This window comes from Saimiri boliviensis, chromosome 9 (assembly GCF_048565385.1).
Source record: "Saimiri boliviensis isolate mSaiBol1 chromosome 9, mSaiBol1.pri, whole genome shotgun sequence".
NCBI lineage: Eukaryota > Metazoa > Chordata > Mammalia > Primates > Cebidae > Saimiri > Saimiri boliviensis.
In genome coordinates this window covers 36,791,295-36,808,368 of record NC_133457.1, presented here as the reverse complement: position 1 = coordinate 36,808,368, position 17,074 = coordinate 36,791,295, and the positions used below count along the sequence as shown (strand labels likewise).

Genomic DNA, 17,074 nt, shown 5'->3' with positions numbered 1-17,074 from the left:
GTTTGCAATGATAAACTGTACATGAAAAGGGAGACAAACTACCTTAAGCAGATTGTGGGGGAAGGCGAGAAGATAGGTTACATTTGTTGCACAGCCTTCCAATACAGGTATCTTTAGTAGACTGTTGAGTGGAAGGAGACCACATGACTGACAGAAAAGGGGAAAAGCAGAGTTAGCTAAGCAAATGAAGAGTCCTTTCCAACGTCACCAAGAAGAGGTAACTGGATTCTGTAGTGAGGGCTTGATATACAGGCTGGAGGTGGACAATCTTTTCGACACCAGCCTAGAAACACCTATAGCCCACGGCATGATTTTTACTTACGCTCTCTGAGCAGCTTTGCCTCCAGGTCAATGAGCTCTGAATCAGTTTAAATTCTTACCCAAGGTCATGGAACTGACATTGAGTCCTGGGTAAATCCCACACATACTATAACAGATAGAACCCATAAAATTCCTGGGCAGATTTCTGCCACAGAAACAAAATGGAAGACTTCCAGTGGTTGAGCTAATGATGCTGTGTTCACCTCTCAAAGTTGCTGAAAGACATTATCAACACATTCATTCATTTCAATGAAGCTTTGCCCTGGAGAGTTGTGTGACAAACTCTGACTCGAATCAAGAATCCAGGATCACATATCATACTTCGGTGACCTCATGTTAAAACATCAATTGTTACCAGGATAATCTTCGCATATTTAAATCTTAACATTGCATGCTTTTGAGTGGACTTGCCCCTCCTTTTCTGAGGGAATGTCAGGTTAATTTTAGGGCCAGTAAAATATATTTATGTATGAACAATCATAGAAGCAAATGGGCACGTGATCTTGAAACTATGTATGCAACAAACAGCCACTTTGAATGAATCATCCCAGGAAACAGAGTGTTATTTCTATTCCAAGCCTTGGCTGATCTGCATTTGCTTTAAGATTCATATTTCAACATTGCTGACATCTACAAATGCAGCGCATAAGCTGTAGCTCTTACATCTGTCTCATCTCACTTTCCCTCCTCGCCTCAATTCTAGGGCATGTCATACATTTGACTCCACACGTTTCACAGGTTCTTTTGATTAACTTATGGCCAAGTGACCATACTTAGTGTGAGAGAAGGCATTTCAGAAACCTCAATAAATAGGTTTTCAAAAGGAATGCCAATGTAAGAGAATGATGAAGCAAAGATAGGACTTCCTGCCAAGCTCCATGGAGTTTAAATCCTTCTGAAAAGATGATGAAGAGCAGGTCCTTCTGTCTCTCTCTGGATTGCCTTAGTGCCAGCCAGATGCTCAGCGGAGCCAGGCTGTTAGCACATGCCTTGCCAGGGAGCTTTAGAGAGAAACATGAGAAACAGCACGCAAAGACTTTGTTCCAAAATGATGTTATTTATGAGGAAAAAAATTAGCAAAATACCCTGATGCTTAAATAGCGTGTATTTTACGCACAGCCCAAATTAATACAATGATGGATTAAAAAAATTTTTTACTTTTTATTTGGGACAACACCAGATTTTATTCTTTATTTATATCCCTCAAGTATTCTCGAACTTTTTTCAAAGTAATTGGTCAGGCAGACCTAGGATGCCACCCTTTCACTTATCGGCTGACATGAGAATGGAGACAGTGTAGATGACTAAATCCATTTACAGTGTCAGACGCAGGAAAGGCTAAAAACAGATGATTATCTTCAATGATCTTTCCATATCTGTGACAACTTGGATTTTAGTCCCAACTCTGCCACTAATTAAACAAATAGCCTTGGTCAAGTTTGCAGAATTACAGCAAAATATATTTACATTGTTTATGTTATATGTTGGTGATAACTTACCAAGGCAGAAATAGAAAACCAATACATTGGATCACTGGAATTATATTCCTTCAAGTGCCCTTTGATTTACCGTATTAGATAACTACCTAAAATGCCTCTAATGTGTGACTGACTAATCCTGTCCCCAGATCTTCCTCTTGGATAACAATCTTGCTTTCCTCCTATATCAAAATACCTCCAAGGCTACTTTGAGCTCTGTCTCCTCATTCTTTTCTCATCTACTCTATGAAAAGGAACTAATGAGCCTTACATTAATGACGGGAGAAGCAAAGGACTTGGATTATCCATAAAAGAGATAAGCAGCCACTGAATAATTACTGCTATCTAACTGTGGTTAATGCTTCTCATCTAAATCAAAGACAGAATATACTCCAGGATGCTTAAGGCTGTATAGCAGTATGCTGTCCCTCAAAATTCTTGAGAGTCTTTTTGAAAGATCCTCAGAATACATGATATTATAACTTACATGCAATTTGTAGAATGTAAAGTATTACTACTACAGATGATGAGTAGCATCATGGTAATTACATTTATCATAAAATAGCTATTTAATAGTTCTAGTGACTAGGGAACAAAAGAGGAAATCAATGATAAATTTAGGCCAATAGCCTGTCTCTTAAAAACTGTTCTTTTAAAAAATGAGAATAAAACATACTAAGGGTAAGTATTATTCTGCTGCTTATTAGTTTTCTGTGATGCTAAGTCAAAAAATAAAATTAACATTTGGCACAATCTTTACAGGCTTTTTTATATGTGCATCAACCTTGTATTATTGTGTTCACATCATTGCATTTCTCAGATACTGTGGTACTGTGCTTTTTACTAATTGAAGATCTGTGGTGGCAACACTATTGGTGTCATTTTTCAGTAGCATATGCTCATTTCCTGTCTCTGTGTTGTATTTTGGTAGTTCTAGCAACATTTCAAACTTTTAATAATATTACTATATCTTTCATGGTTATCTGTGATTGGAGATTGTTGATGTTACTATTGTAATTGTTTTGGGGTGCCATAAACCACTTTCATATAGGATGGAGATCTTAATAAGTGTTGTGTATATTCTCATTCCTCTACCTACTAGCCCTTCTCTGTCTCTCTTCCTTTCCTAGAACCTCCCTATTTCCTGCGACACAATACTGAAATTAGGCCAATTAATAACTTATGATGGATTCTAAATGTTCAACTGGAGGACATAATCACATATTTTTCACTTTAAATCAAAAGTTAGAAAAGATTAAGCTGAGGAAGGCATGTTGAAGACTGAGACAGGCAGAAAGCTAGGCCTCTTCTGCCCAAGTTTGCTAAGTTGTGAATGCAAAATAAAAGTTTTGGAAGGAAATTAAAAGTACTACTTCAGTGAGCACACAAATGATAAGAGACCAAAATAGTCTTAATGCTGATCTAGAGAAAGTTTTAGTGGTCTGGACAGAAGATCAAATCAACCACAACATTCCCTTAAGACAAAGCCTAATCCAGAGCAAGGACCTAACTCTCTTCATTTCTCCGAAGGTTTAAAAGAGGTGAGGAAAGTGCAAAAAAAAATTAAAAAAAAATTAAAAAAAATTGAAAGCTAGTAGAAATTGATTCATGAGATGCAAGAAAATAAGTTTTCCCCGTAACATAACAGTTAAGGGTAAAGCAGCGAGTGCCAATGTAGAAGCGACAAGTTATCTGGAAGATCTAGCTAAGATAATTGATGAAAGTGACTACACCAAATGAAAGAGTTTCAATGTAGATGAAACAGATTTTTACTGGAAGGAAACGTCATCTAGGACTTTCACAGCTAGAGAGGAGACGTCAATGCCTAGCTTTGATGCTTCAAAATACAAGCTAACTCTCTTGTTAGGGGCTAATGCAGCTGGTGACTTTAAGTTGAAGCTAAAGCTCACTTACCATTCTGAAAATCCTAGTGTCCTTAAGAATTATGCTAAATCTTCTCTGCAGTGCTCTGTAAATAGCTCAGCAAACCCTGGATGATGGCATATCTGTTTACAGCATGGCTTGCTGAACATTTTAAGCTCACTATTGAGACTCACTGCTCAGAAAAATGATTCCTTTCAACATATTACTGCTTACTGGCAATGCATTTGATATCTCAAGAGCTCTGATGGAAATGAATGAATCTCTGATGAACATGAGGCTCTGATGAACATGAAGATGAATGTTGTTTTCATGCCTACTAATACATACCTATTCTGTAGCCCATGGATCAAGAAGTAATTTTAACTTTCAAGCCTTATTTTTTCAGGAAGATCTTTTGTAAGGCTATAGCTGCATAGGTAGTGATTCCTCTGATGGACCTGGGCAAAGTAAATGTAAAACCTTCTGGAAAGAACTTACTATTCTGGATGTCATTAAGAGCATTCATAATTTACATCAAGAAGTCAAAGTGTCAACATTCATAGGAGTGTGGAAAAAATTGGTTCCAACCAATTAATAGTAATAATAATAATAATAGAACATTCTCAATCATTTTCTCTGTTTTAGAATCTATAATCTATATTCTTTGGCTTTAGTTATTTTCTAGTGTACACTTTTTAGATTCCTTTTTTGCATGGTTTACTACTGTATGTTATATGGTCTCTAAGCCATATATGGTCTCTAAGCCATGTGCAGCAACTAAGTTATGGGGCAAAGATGTAAACAGCTGATACTGCTTTTCATCTTTATATTGTATTCAAACTTGTCCAATACATTTGGAGCACAAATACACAGATGATAATTTTATGTGATGGGAAATCAATTGATCAATAATATTGACATTGTAATATCTTCCTTTATAGGAAACTACTACACTGGTCACTCAGATTCACTGTATTTAATTCCTGCAGCCCGAAGTCCCAAATTTTCTATAATCTGGGTTACTTTGACTTTGAGTCTGTGTCAAATGCGAACTGGAAAAAAAGTAATAATCTAAATATTCAAGCCAAACACTCACTGTTTTTCAACCAGTTTTTAAATTTTAGGCTTAAGAATTTGAAAATTTTGAATTATATTAAATAGATAATGAGCTTTACAGTATTTTTTGTGTCTAAATCCAGGCTTTGCATGAAAGAGTCCATGGTGAAGAAAACGAAGATTTCTTAGGTAACATATAATTGATTTCAGGATATTTTTGAAGAACATTTTCAAAGTGATGTACTTAGTAACAAATTAAATATTGTACATATTTAATTTTGAGTGCACCTTGAAGTTTTCAGCAAAACCTATATCCTTTTAACTTTCTAATTATCCAACACATAGAGTGTGATTATTGACATCTAAAATAAAGCAGTCAAACATTTAGTAATATCATCCCATATAATAGTATCGTCTCATGCTGTTTGTATGCCTAAGAAAGAGCTTTCCAACTATAAATAAACATAGTACAAAACCCAAAACAACTAACTCGAAGCAAAAGTACTAAATTAAATTCTACACGATGATTTCATGTTTATTCATATCTGCTGCGATTACTCTAAAATGGTTTAAGTAGCCTTTAAAAAGACAGTGTCCTCTAAGAATGTTCATGCTGGAGCAGCCTGTTTCTTCTTACCAGCAGCCATATATGCTGCACCCTCACATCTTGCAGAAAAGCTTTGGCTTCAAATGCATGTGAATTTTTGCTAGTTACCTAATGAACTGAATAATGTGATTAGTGTTGATAAGCCATAACCCAAGAATTTTATTTTTTAAAAAATGATTATTTTTGTATATACATGATACATTATCTTTTGTTAATCCTTACCCTACCCTGTTTGTATGTCTTCTACTTTATAGACAATCTCAATAATTTAGAAGTGACTCAGGTTCCACATCACTTGATGAACTATGCCTTAATGAAAACATCTTCAATTTATTAGTCAAAGATGCTAAATTGAGTTATTTTTTCCAATTTGTTTAATTGGTATAGACAAAAAGATTGCATTTTCTGGATGTTAGAGGACCTCAAATGCATTATTCTATTGCCCTGAAATTCCTTCTAGCAAGCAGTTAAACATTTTATTTCTGAAATGAATGATTATTCATAAATTCTTATTTCAGTTACAGACCTTGCTTACTTTTATATGTTTTTAAGGAGGACTCAAAAAATATTCAAGAGAATATCTTTTTCTTTTTGATGAATGTTACTGATTATGACTGTTGAACTACTGCAAAATGTTGCAGTTTGTGCTTGATTTTCCATGCAGTTAAATTCAAGTTTTAGTTACAAAAACAGATAAATATATGATGAAGTCATAAACTAAGCTTGAATAAGCAATCGTATATTACTAATAAATAGTATATTTTAGTATGTAAGATTAATATGGCAGTGTAAACATGGCTGTGAGCACATCACAGAAATATTGTTGTAATATCAGTTCATGAAGTCCTTTTGAATAAAGAAAACCTTTGCCATTTATTTATTCTCTAAGATGCTCTGTTCAGTATTAAAGTCATTAACTAGTGGCTACTGAACACGTGAAATAAAGGTACTCTGGACTGAATGCATTGAAGGTTTATAATATACACCAGATGTCAAACACTTATTACAAGAAAATAATTCTTATTCAAAGTATTATTTCAATATGTAATCCATATATAAACACTAGTGAGATATTTTATTATTAAAATAAATAATATTATTAAAATACATATTGATCTTGGACTTCCAGCCTCCTGAACTATAAGAAAGAAATCTCTGTCCCTTATAAATCACTCAGTCTCAGGTATCCTGTTACATCAACACAAAACAGATTATGACAAGCTCACATTTGTGGCCCATTGTATTCTTAGAGGATATCTCTAAGGTAAAACAAGAATAATAAGATTTCAAATAATCTCTCTTTTCTATGTTCCATTTTTTAAAAGTTTACATGACTTTAAGGGGAGGACAAAGACCCTGTTTCTCATAAGGAAAAGTTACTAGAATGGAATGGAAAAATGCATAATGTATTTTTTAGGATATATCTCTCTTACTCCCTTTTTGATGTCAATAATTCCTAATAATGATGAAACAAATATCTGTACTTCAGGGATAATTCATCCATATAATCACTTAATTTTAACCAGAGTCCTATTTTAAATTTAGAAAAATGAAATTTTGTTCTATTTACAATTTACTGGTCATTGTCATCTTCAAAAACGAATTTTAAAAATACTGTTCACTCTCAGTTTCTACGTCTGGGCAGAATCCATCCCTGTAGGTTCAACTATTGATTGTTATGAAGAATCCAGAAGACAATTCTAAGTTATCCAAACTCGAATTCCCAAATTTATAAAAAATGTTACATTTTTTAACCTGTGGCTGTTCATGTATTCCATTTCTTTTGTAACACTGTCAGAAATCAGCAGAGCGTGTTTGTATGTCTATTTTTGTGCCCTCTATTTTGTTCCATGCAGTCTTGCTATACGGTAAATTTTGCAGTCAGTTATACAATAAATCTTGAAATCAGAAAAACTAATATTTCCCATTTTATTTTTCTTTTAACTTTGTTTTAGTTATTCTAGCTAGATGAACTGCCCATACAAATTTTAGAATGAGCTTACTCATATTTATAAAAATTCTTGCTGGGATTTTGGTAGGAACTGATGTAAATTTGTATTATCAATTTGCATGAATTAACATCCTTATTATGTATTATTTTCCAGTTCATGAACACAGTATGCTTTTTTATTTATCAAAATACTTTAAAATTTCCCTCATTAGCATTGTGTCATTTCAGCCTTCTTATTTTGTTAGATTTACACCTATTTCATTTTCTTTTGAATGACCGTAAATAGCACTTTAGAAAATTTTGCATTCATGTGTTTATTGCTAGTACATGGAGAAACAGTTGATTTTTCAGACATTAAAAGTTTAACTTGCATTCTGCGGCCTTGTTGAATTCACTTACTGTTTCTAGGAACATTTTTTTTTTTTGTATATTCTTAGTTATATTCTGCATAGACCATCATGTTATCTTCAAATAGGGACAGTTTTACTTTTTTCTTTCTAAAGTGTGTGCCTTTCATTTCCTTTTTCTGTCTTACTGCACTTGCTAGAATTTCCAACACTGGGAGTAGTGACATAGATATCTTTGAATCTCAAGATCTATAGCCAGCGTACTTTCTTCTTTTTCCCTTTCAGGGTGTTTTTATGTTTAACTTATATATAATATCTAGGATTTTTAGCTATACCCCATAGGAAGAATAGGGAAAAATATGTCTACTCTATCTTCCCAGAAGCAAAAAAAATTCCTCTACTGATTTTATTATTCTTCCCCATCCAGCAAGGAGAGCAGAATACTTAAAAGGTTATATGTCTTGCCCTAAGCTCTGCTTGTGGACACCGGTGGATGCTGTCACAAGCAGAGCGGACAGCAGATGTAGAACTCAAGGCATCTCTAGTTTCTTGCTAGCCTTCCTCTCCTCTACTCACTTTGCCATTTTGAAACCACACATTGTCTTTTGTAACAAGCTACTCCAGATACTTGATTAGAGAGGCACAAAGAAATAAAGGCACATAAGGGCTGTTTCCTGACAGCATCCATCATTTGGAGAACACTTTTAGTTTTTTCCTCTGTGGGACTTCTAATTATCACAAGGAACCACAAATTACCATGAATCATTCAAGATACAGGGTCAGCCAGCCTATCTACCTGTACTGCGGGAGGCCTGATTTTATTAGCTCTAACCAGTCTTGATGGATGAATGTCAAGACAACCTAGAATTCTTTTTACAAAAGAAGCCATGTGACATTACTTAGCAGGTTGGTCATTTATTCTTACCAAGTTGTCACTGGATTTGATTTGCAGTGCAGCTGGTTAATAGACACAATGGCAAAGAAAAAGAGGTAAAGAAACAAAAAGGTGACATGGAGGCTGTCAGTCAGAGGAGCATTGAGGGGGGAGAAAAAGATCCCCTGGCCTTTAAATTGGAAGAAATTGACAGTGGCAATATATAAGAGTAGAAAAGGATGAGGAGAACACATTGGGCCATGCAGTCACTCCTCAGCATTCTCATCACTAAACAGGAATTGTAATGTTTTCCCTTATTATCTCTAAGGATATTTGCAAGGGCAAAATAAGGTACGGTGTTGAGAATAACTCTACTTTTTCAGGAATAAGTGAAAATTTCTCAGAATTGTCAACATGGCCTTTATCAATGACTCCATTATCTATGTCCTTATTGTCTCCCCATAATCCTTCCCCTTCTACTTCTATTCAGGGCATCACAAAGAAAGTGTAGAGGAGGAAAATGCCAGTATCCATGGGGTATAGTGGAGTAAGCCTTGTAATACCTGTTTTCTTTCTTTCATCATTAGCTTTGCAGGCATGGGAGTGAAAGAAAATAGAGAAGATGGAAATCTGAAGAAGAAATGGAGGTTAAGACAGGAACTTTTACTCATTTAAGAAATATGCCTTAATCACTTACTATATGACAGCCTCTATGCTAGACTTTAAAACTTAAAAGTAGATGGTCCAGTCCTTAACAGAATTTCTATATAACAAGATAGACAATGAGACAGATAATAATTATATGAGTATTATCAAAGAGATTTTTGCAAGTATTTTTGGACATGTGGCACTCCTAACTCTGCCTAGATCCTCAGTAAAGGAAGAATTCACAGAGGTGATTACTTTCAAGCTAAGTCTTATAAAGTATGCCCAGGGGTTAAGAAAAGAATGACAAGGGAATAGTGGATGCAGAAAACGTGAGGAGAAAACTTTGTAGTGTGAAAGATTTGAAGTGAAAACGGCAGGTTATAATTTACAAATAGCAAGGAAACCATGCTTTTTTAAGTGAGAGGAAAAACAGATATAGCCAATACAATTTGAAAGCAAGCTAAAGTTTGATGTGTTTCAAGATATCTTTAAAAAGTTTGGTTCAAGGGCTTCTTTTCATCTTAGCAACATTTTATTTAGGAAGAAGACTTCTCAACACTTGTCTCTTTTCTTGAAGCATCAGAGGCTTTACGACTGAGATAGAAAAATAGAACTCTGTTGTCTTTTGATTCCATCACATAAATAGACCGTGCAAGGCACTTGATGCCATGTTGACTCACTTATTTTCTTACTGCATTTTATAGGTCATAAGCCCTGGAATTCTCTCATGAGTATAAAAAAGCAGAAGAGGGGAAGATCAAGAAGTTATTGTTGAAAGTTAATGAGATCAAAAGAGTGGTATTTATTCTTGCATTTGTACATGTTAAATGCACTTAGGAGACTTTTCCAGAATCTCTAATCACTGATCACAAACTCAAGGTCCATTTCTGTATGCAGGAGATAGATGTATTCATGTTGTACATAGAGCTTTCTAAAAATCTTATAACTTTGCCCATTTATATCATTTTAATATATTGTGTCTCTGTAAAAATCAGAATGCCTGGCTTCTAGGTACACATTTCTGCATAAAAAATGGACACAGAATGAGGAGCTATCACTTCCTTTAGTTTACCAGTTGTCCATCTCTCTCTGTTTTTTATACCTGGCTAGATTCTCTCATTTACTTTTTTTTCTGACTCCAATAGAATTGTAATTTATTAATCGTTCTATAAATAAAGCTATTTAAAATATAACTCACTTGATTTTGGTGATATGTCTTATTTTGGGTTTACCCAAATGCAGAACCAAAGATATGGATTTGGGTAAAGTAGTTTATTTGGAAGGTGATTCTAAGAAGCCCTCATATGGGAATGTAGATAGGGGAAGGAAGATTGCAAACAAAAAGCAGCAGGGGGTGTTCATTGGCAACTTACTGCACAGAGCCATTGGAAATGTTCTTTAAGACCTTGAAAACCATAATTCTGGAATGGTCTCATGGAAGAGCAAGAGAATTGAAACATGTATGCACCACTTCTCCTTCATTGAATGAGTAATTCCTGGAAATTATTCTCTCTCCTGCAGGCCCAACCTGCTTGAATGAAGAAGAAATACTTGTGGTATGAGGCCATAGATGCCTGTGGGAAGTCTCTCTTGCAGCAACAGGTAGCTTTCAAGTGAACCAAGTGCATTTGGATGAGGTGACACTTTCTGCTGCATAATGACACTCCTTAGATGGAATGTTATCCAAGTCCTTTGAGAGGCATACAATACAATGAAACTAAGCATGTAAGCATGTTTTTAGGGAAAACACCTGTGAGTGGAAATGCAAAAAGCTTGGAGATCCCATGTAGGTCTGACCCTGTGCGGGAGAGAGAGGAAACAGGGGTTAGATAGAAGCGTCCCAGACTGTCATCCATTGGGAAGTCCTTGAGCCAAAGCCTGTTGTGAAAAGAGTACCAAGTCTTCCAGGAATGGACCTGCGTTAGTATCCCTGACATTGGCTGGGAACCATCCTGGCAGGTGTGGCCTCTGTGCAAATGTGATGATTCCAGATCACAGCTGCTGGGATCTTTCATTAATTACTATCCTTGTCGTTGGAGATCTTCAAAGTATGTTCTCACGCCCCATAAGTGGTAATCAAAATATGACAGAAAAGACAACATCCAATGGTATGCTGGTGTCAGCTCATACCGATTTGAGTATCTTTTTCCAATTCCTTGTTCAGTAACTCCATTTTGGCAGTTTGAAATTGTCTATGATGGGAATATGTGTAATGCAAAAATTGAGAAATGTTATAAATCCTTACTTTTTATGTTCCTGAGAGCCTGTTGTTAAACATGTACCAGCACCCCACTAATAATGTCTGTATTCAACATATCACACTTTAGCATAAAAACCTCTGAATATTCTTCCATTTCCAAACTTACTGAGATTTCCACTTCACCAGAATGATTCCAAGCAGCTCCCTCTGAAATAACCATTGCCCTTAATTTATTTTTACCAACAAAAGAGGTAATCTTTCCTTTATCTGCTATATTTAGTCTTCCAAAAATAAACATGAGGTATTTTTATCTAAGTGTTTTATTGTCTTTCTATTATCTGAAGGTGCAAGAAGAAAACAAAGTGTGTTCTGCTATCATAATATTATGTTTGACATTGAAATAATAATACTCTGTTGGGTTAACATGCCCTTTTTAGATGGTAGTAATAAAGATTTCAAGTTTAACTCTAATGAATAAGGTCTATTTAACCTAGCAAAAGAGTGAGAGTCAGTTTAAATACCTGAATTCTAATATTATTTGTGTCACTCATTCTTAAATTTTAGGCCACTAAAATGGTCTCCTTTTCCATTGCCTAATTCAATAAATGAATAGGTAACATTGCCCCCTATTTGCTACAAAGAGATATGGTAGAATAACACTATTAAAGCAATTGAATTTTTAGAAGACAGGTGTCTCGTAAGTAGCAAACATTATTATTCATATTCAGGAATGCTGCCAACTCCCACAGATTTCCTTTTGATTATCTGCCATTTTCCAGTTAATAACATTTTAACATTTGATGTCATTTAATCATAAGAGAGATACATTAAACTAGAAAAAAATAAAACCAAACACTTGGAAATACCTATATATTGTATTCTATCATGCCATGTAATTTAAAATTCAGAACATGATTGGTATAATTTGAGCCTATTTAAGGATACCCTGTCATTTAGCATGAAATAAGAACTGAAGGAAATAGGGGAAGAAAGCCTAAGACAACATTTCCGTATCTACAATTTGATCCTTTACTTCTCAGTATTATACCATTCAAACAGATATGCTAATTCCTGAGTTAGAACAAGTGATTTTGCATGTAATGTGGATTCCACCTTTTTAAACATCTGTTATTATCTGTTTGTTGTGACACAGATACACAGATATATACACATACCCACACATACATGAGCCTCCTCTGCAACAAGAAATATACAAAAACAGGTTATTTATGGTATCTCACTTGATTTTGATGACCACTCTATGTGCTTTATATAATTAATTCTATTTTATAGATGATAGAATTACAGCTTGGAAATGTTCAGCCCTCGTTTTATGTGAGATACTCAAATACAGAAATGTCTTGCACTAAAACACTTCTTTAACTATGTCATGGCATGGATCACAATACTCCCAAGCATAGTACCTTGGTATGCTGAATACTTTGACTAGAGACTAGAAGGGTGTCAGAAGCAAGGTTTCTCTAACCATCTCACGTCCTCTGTCTCAGCCTCTTTTTTTTTGCCCCAAAACAAGTCACAGAAGATAAAATTTCTCTTCCCCAAGGTTCACAGAAACTAGAATTCTTCTTCCCAAAGCAAGACATAAAACCTAACATAGTCACTCTCTAAAATTTTTCCTTCTGCCCTGAAGACTTTCATGTGATAAGTGTTCTACCCTATATTCAGAGGAAAGGAAAGCTACACAGAGAGGCCAAGAAGAATCTAAACAGCCTTTCTGAAGGCTCCTATGTCACATAAAATTTCGGTTAAATAAACACATTATTGTTTGTCTTGTTAAGCTGTCTTTTGTTATATGAGTGTTGGCCATGACATTTGTGATAAGTAAGGAAAGGTATCATATCTTTCTGCCCTTACAACCATTATGCTACATTATCTTTCTTCTAGAATTTTCTTTTAAAAAAATGGCTTATGAAGAAATGTTTTCTATGATATAATATGCTTGGAAAATTATACATATAATCCCTTAACCCTTGGATAATCAGAAATAATATTAACATATTAAAGGCTATGCAAATTCTATACTATCATGGGATTACCTTTTCTCTAGTGAGAGAGCTATTTTAATTTAAAAAAAAAAACAAACGAAAAATATTCATAGTTCATCATAGACAAATTGGACTCCAATATACCACAATCCTTAGATTTTAATTTACTTTCAATACCAATGTTTAACATACATGAATTCCATGGATTTGACTTTTATAAACTGTTTTAGTGACCCTTAATAAAAATAAGCATACAACTTTGTGTGAGCTTCTGAATATGTTGATATAAACACAAATAACATATATGCATGTAAATATAAACTATAGATAATATATTCATACTTATTAGTCAATAAGCATATATTCTGGGAATTTTTTGAAATGATGTTTAACCTTTCAAATTATACATACAAAATTTAGTGGAGCATTTATCTCATTCTCTGTTTAACAATTACAGTAGCATGTATTTGATTTAACATATGTGAAATTTTATGTTTGCCAACAAACAGCTTATGTTGTTTGAATTGTACTTTGGAAAAGAAGTAGGTTAACATAGAACATAGTTACCTTCACATTTAGCCCAATCAGAAAGTGGAGAAGTTATAATAAAATTTAAAAAAAATTAATTTCCTTTATAATGTATTTTGTAATGTCTTATAAATGCAAGAGAATTTATCAGGGAAAATCTAAAAGTAACTTGTTTAGATCATGTTTCAGCTGGCTTGCAAATGTGTAGCAGAAATCCGAAACTACCTGTTGCAAGTTTTCTACTTTTCTTTTTAAAAAAATATTGTCATTTACATGTTGGGTAATATCACAAACATTGGGAGAAATCAGTCAACTCCAAAAGGTTCATTTAGCTTCTGACAATGTTTCTCACACTTGCAGTGAACTATGCAGAAAAACTGCCTTGATTAGCATTCGCCATTAATCATCTAGGTGAAAGAAAAGGGGCCTTTCATTTTCGATGAGCAGAAAAACAGTGGCAAAGGAAAACAAAGTCAGATGATGATGAGTAGTTTACTTATCTCCTAGAATAAACTCTGATTTGAAAAAAAAAAATTGTGATTTCAGGGGCATTCACTTATGATTATTGAAGCCATTTATTCTGTATGGCACATAAATACATCATTTGTCTAAATGTATTGGGTGTTGTCTTTTTATTTACCCTTATTTATTTATTTTTTTCTATTGTTCAAAAAGAATGTGATGCTTTCAAATTTTAAAAAATAATAATAATGGAAAATTTGGATATTCTGTTTCTCCAAAAGACTCTTTGGAGGTAATTCACCTGCTGCCAATAGTCAGAGGAAATTGTCATAGTCATATGTGAAAGGTGAAAAACCTAATTACTTAATGGCAAAAAAAAAAAAAAAATCCAAATGCTATTTAAATAGAATTCTAAGGTTAGCCTTTGAATGGAGAGGATTAGGATTGAAATGAATACATAGGTGGAGATAGGTCAGGTAGTTCTTGTGAAATTATAGGACCACCCATCACAAAAAAAGATTTGATTTGAGTAACCAACAGGACCCAGTTAGGAGATAGAAACCACTGAATACACTGAAGGGGAAAATTTAATACAAAGATTTATTATATGGCAGTAGAGATTAACTACTAATTTCCTGACTAGTAGGGGTCAAGGAAACTCTGGGGTAATGAAAACTCTAGTGGTAAAGGAAACTCTAAAGAATTCAAGAATAGAGAACTTAGGAAACAGCCACTACTTCTAGGGCTAAGAGAGAGTACTAAAGAAATAAACACATTTGGACGATCTACCCCACCCCCTAACCAAGGATGAGATTTTAATCCTGTTTCAGGAGGTGGTTTTTGCACACTGAATAGCAGAGAATTTTACTGGAGGTACTGTAAGCTAAGGCTACAAGGCAGAAAACTGGCTGGTAGTGTGTTGGTGAGAGCCACTGAAAAGCTACTCAGGAGCACCACTAAAACTCACCAGGAAACAACTCTCTGGGAACCATTGAAATTCATTTGCAGATGAGTGCCAGTGTCATTTGCAGCTAAGTGCCAGTGAGTGTCTTGCACACCAGCCAAGTCCTGCAGGAGGAGAAAGAATAAAGGAAACTAGATCCAGAAATAAATCACTTCCTCCTGCAGGGTCTCTCCAGTGCCATCTACTAACAAAGCTTAACATTGTTCCAGCTGCAAAGAAGAAATATTTACAAGGTTCGTCTACAGTATCAAAAAGCAGAGCAAAAATGCATGGGTTTGGAGATGAGAGGAAATAAATGAGTAACTTGCACAAGTTTCAAGTATGAGAATACATTTGCATAGTTGTTTGAACACACGTGCAAATAATTATAACATATGGACTCTACAAAAGTACTTCAAGCTACTAAAATTAAGAAATCAATTTTAATTGTAGATGAGTAAGATTATATCTGCTCCAAAACCTTAATCTAATTTATTTGGCAAATATTTACTGAGCTAATTATATATTTAGTCCAAGTTATCTGAGGCATATAAGTAAAAATTGTCTCCCTAAGCCAAAATCATTATTCTATATTCCTGCAAATGCTTTCGAAATCCACTAAGTTGGACAAGCTAATAAACTAGAAATTATTATTAAAACCTATCCTTGTTAAGTATAGTGAAACTCAAGTGTCTCTTCAAAGAATTGGTATGTCAGTATGTTCAGCTCTCTTACTCTTTAATTGTCCATTTTAAAGTTTAACTTCCTTGTAGTTTCAGTAAACATTTTTCCACCAGTTCTAATCAGTAGTTCACATCTGTTTCCCTGGTCCCCTGCTCCATTCTGACTCATCCCATTCACCTGCCCTGGTCACCTGCTCCAGTCACCTGCTTTGACCTAGGTCACCCCTGGCTACCTGCTCTGACCTTCCCGTAACCGTCCTTCCTGTCAAACTACCCATCCCGCCACTCCAGCTCATACCTCTGCTTCCTTTAAAATAATCTTTTGGAATTAGACTAGACTGTGCAGTCTAACCCTAGCTAATAGGGGAACAACACAGCCGTAGGGGTGACCCCCGTCAGGAATAAATACCCTTCCCTTCCCTTCCGTTGTCCAGGTGTGTGCTCACCATTGCTCCATCTGTGAGCTGCACCCTTCTATAGAAGTAAATTGCCTTTGTGAGGAAATTTATATTCCAGTTCTACTTCTTTTGCTGCACTGAAAATCTTACATATAACAGCCTCAATCACAATATTAAAACAACAAACAAACACTGTCAATTTTAAAAAACCTTACATATTTCTCTAGTCATTAATTCTTTCCTGTCTCCAACAGGACAAGACACCAATATCTTTTTCCTATAAAATTTCAATAGGTTATCAAGTGATTTTTTAAAATTTCAAATATCATCTATTTCTGTGTATTCTTTCTTCTTTTGTAAAAAAAGATGTTTAGATTGTGAAATACATTTTACCTATAAGAGTTTTAACACACATTATAACACATATTATAATAGTACTATGTGCATATACTATAAAAAATAATAAAATGAACATCAACGTGCCTATCATGTATTAGACCATTATCAACACCATTGAAAGGCTCTGAGTAACCCTGCCAAAATTGTCCTCCTGGGCCACCACTCTTGCCAGAAGTGACCACCTTTTAGAACGTTGTGTTAATAATTAACCATTGCAAGAGATTACATATGTATGTATACATATATATGTATCTCTGAACAAGAAATTGCTCAGCTACATTCTTTTTTCTTTTTTCTTTTTTTTTTTTTT

The 17,074-nt window shown here is 34.6% G+C and overlaps 1 long non-coding RNA gene across 8 annotated transcripts in view; it reads right to left on the bottom strand.

Annotated features, from left to right (window-relative positions):
• The window catches only part of LOC141585622 (uncharacterized), a 998,130-nt gene that overhangs the window by 171,885 nt on the left and 809,171 nt on the right, over nt 1–17,074 (bottom strand). Inside the window, exon 9 of one of the 8 annotated variants that reach the window (XR_012519203.1) lies at nt 6,397–15,409. The exons of the other annotated variants lie outside the window; for them this stretch is intronic. This is a non-coding gene — a long non-coding RNA (uncharacterized LOC141585622). Of the gene's footprint in view, nt 1–6,396; nt 15,410–17,074 lie in introns of those variants that run through there. 8 annotated transcript variants of the gene reach the window in all.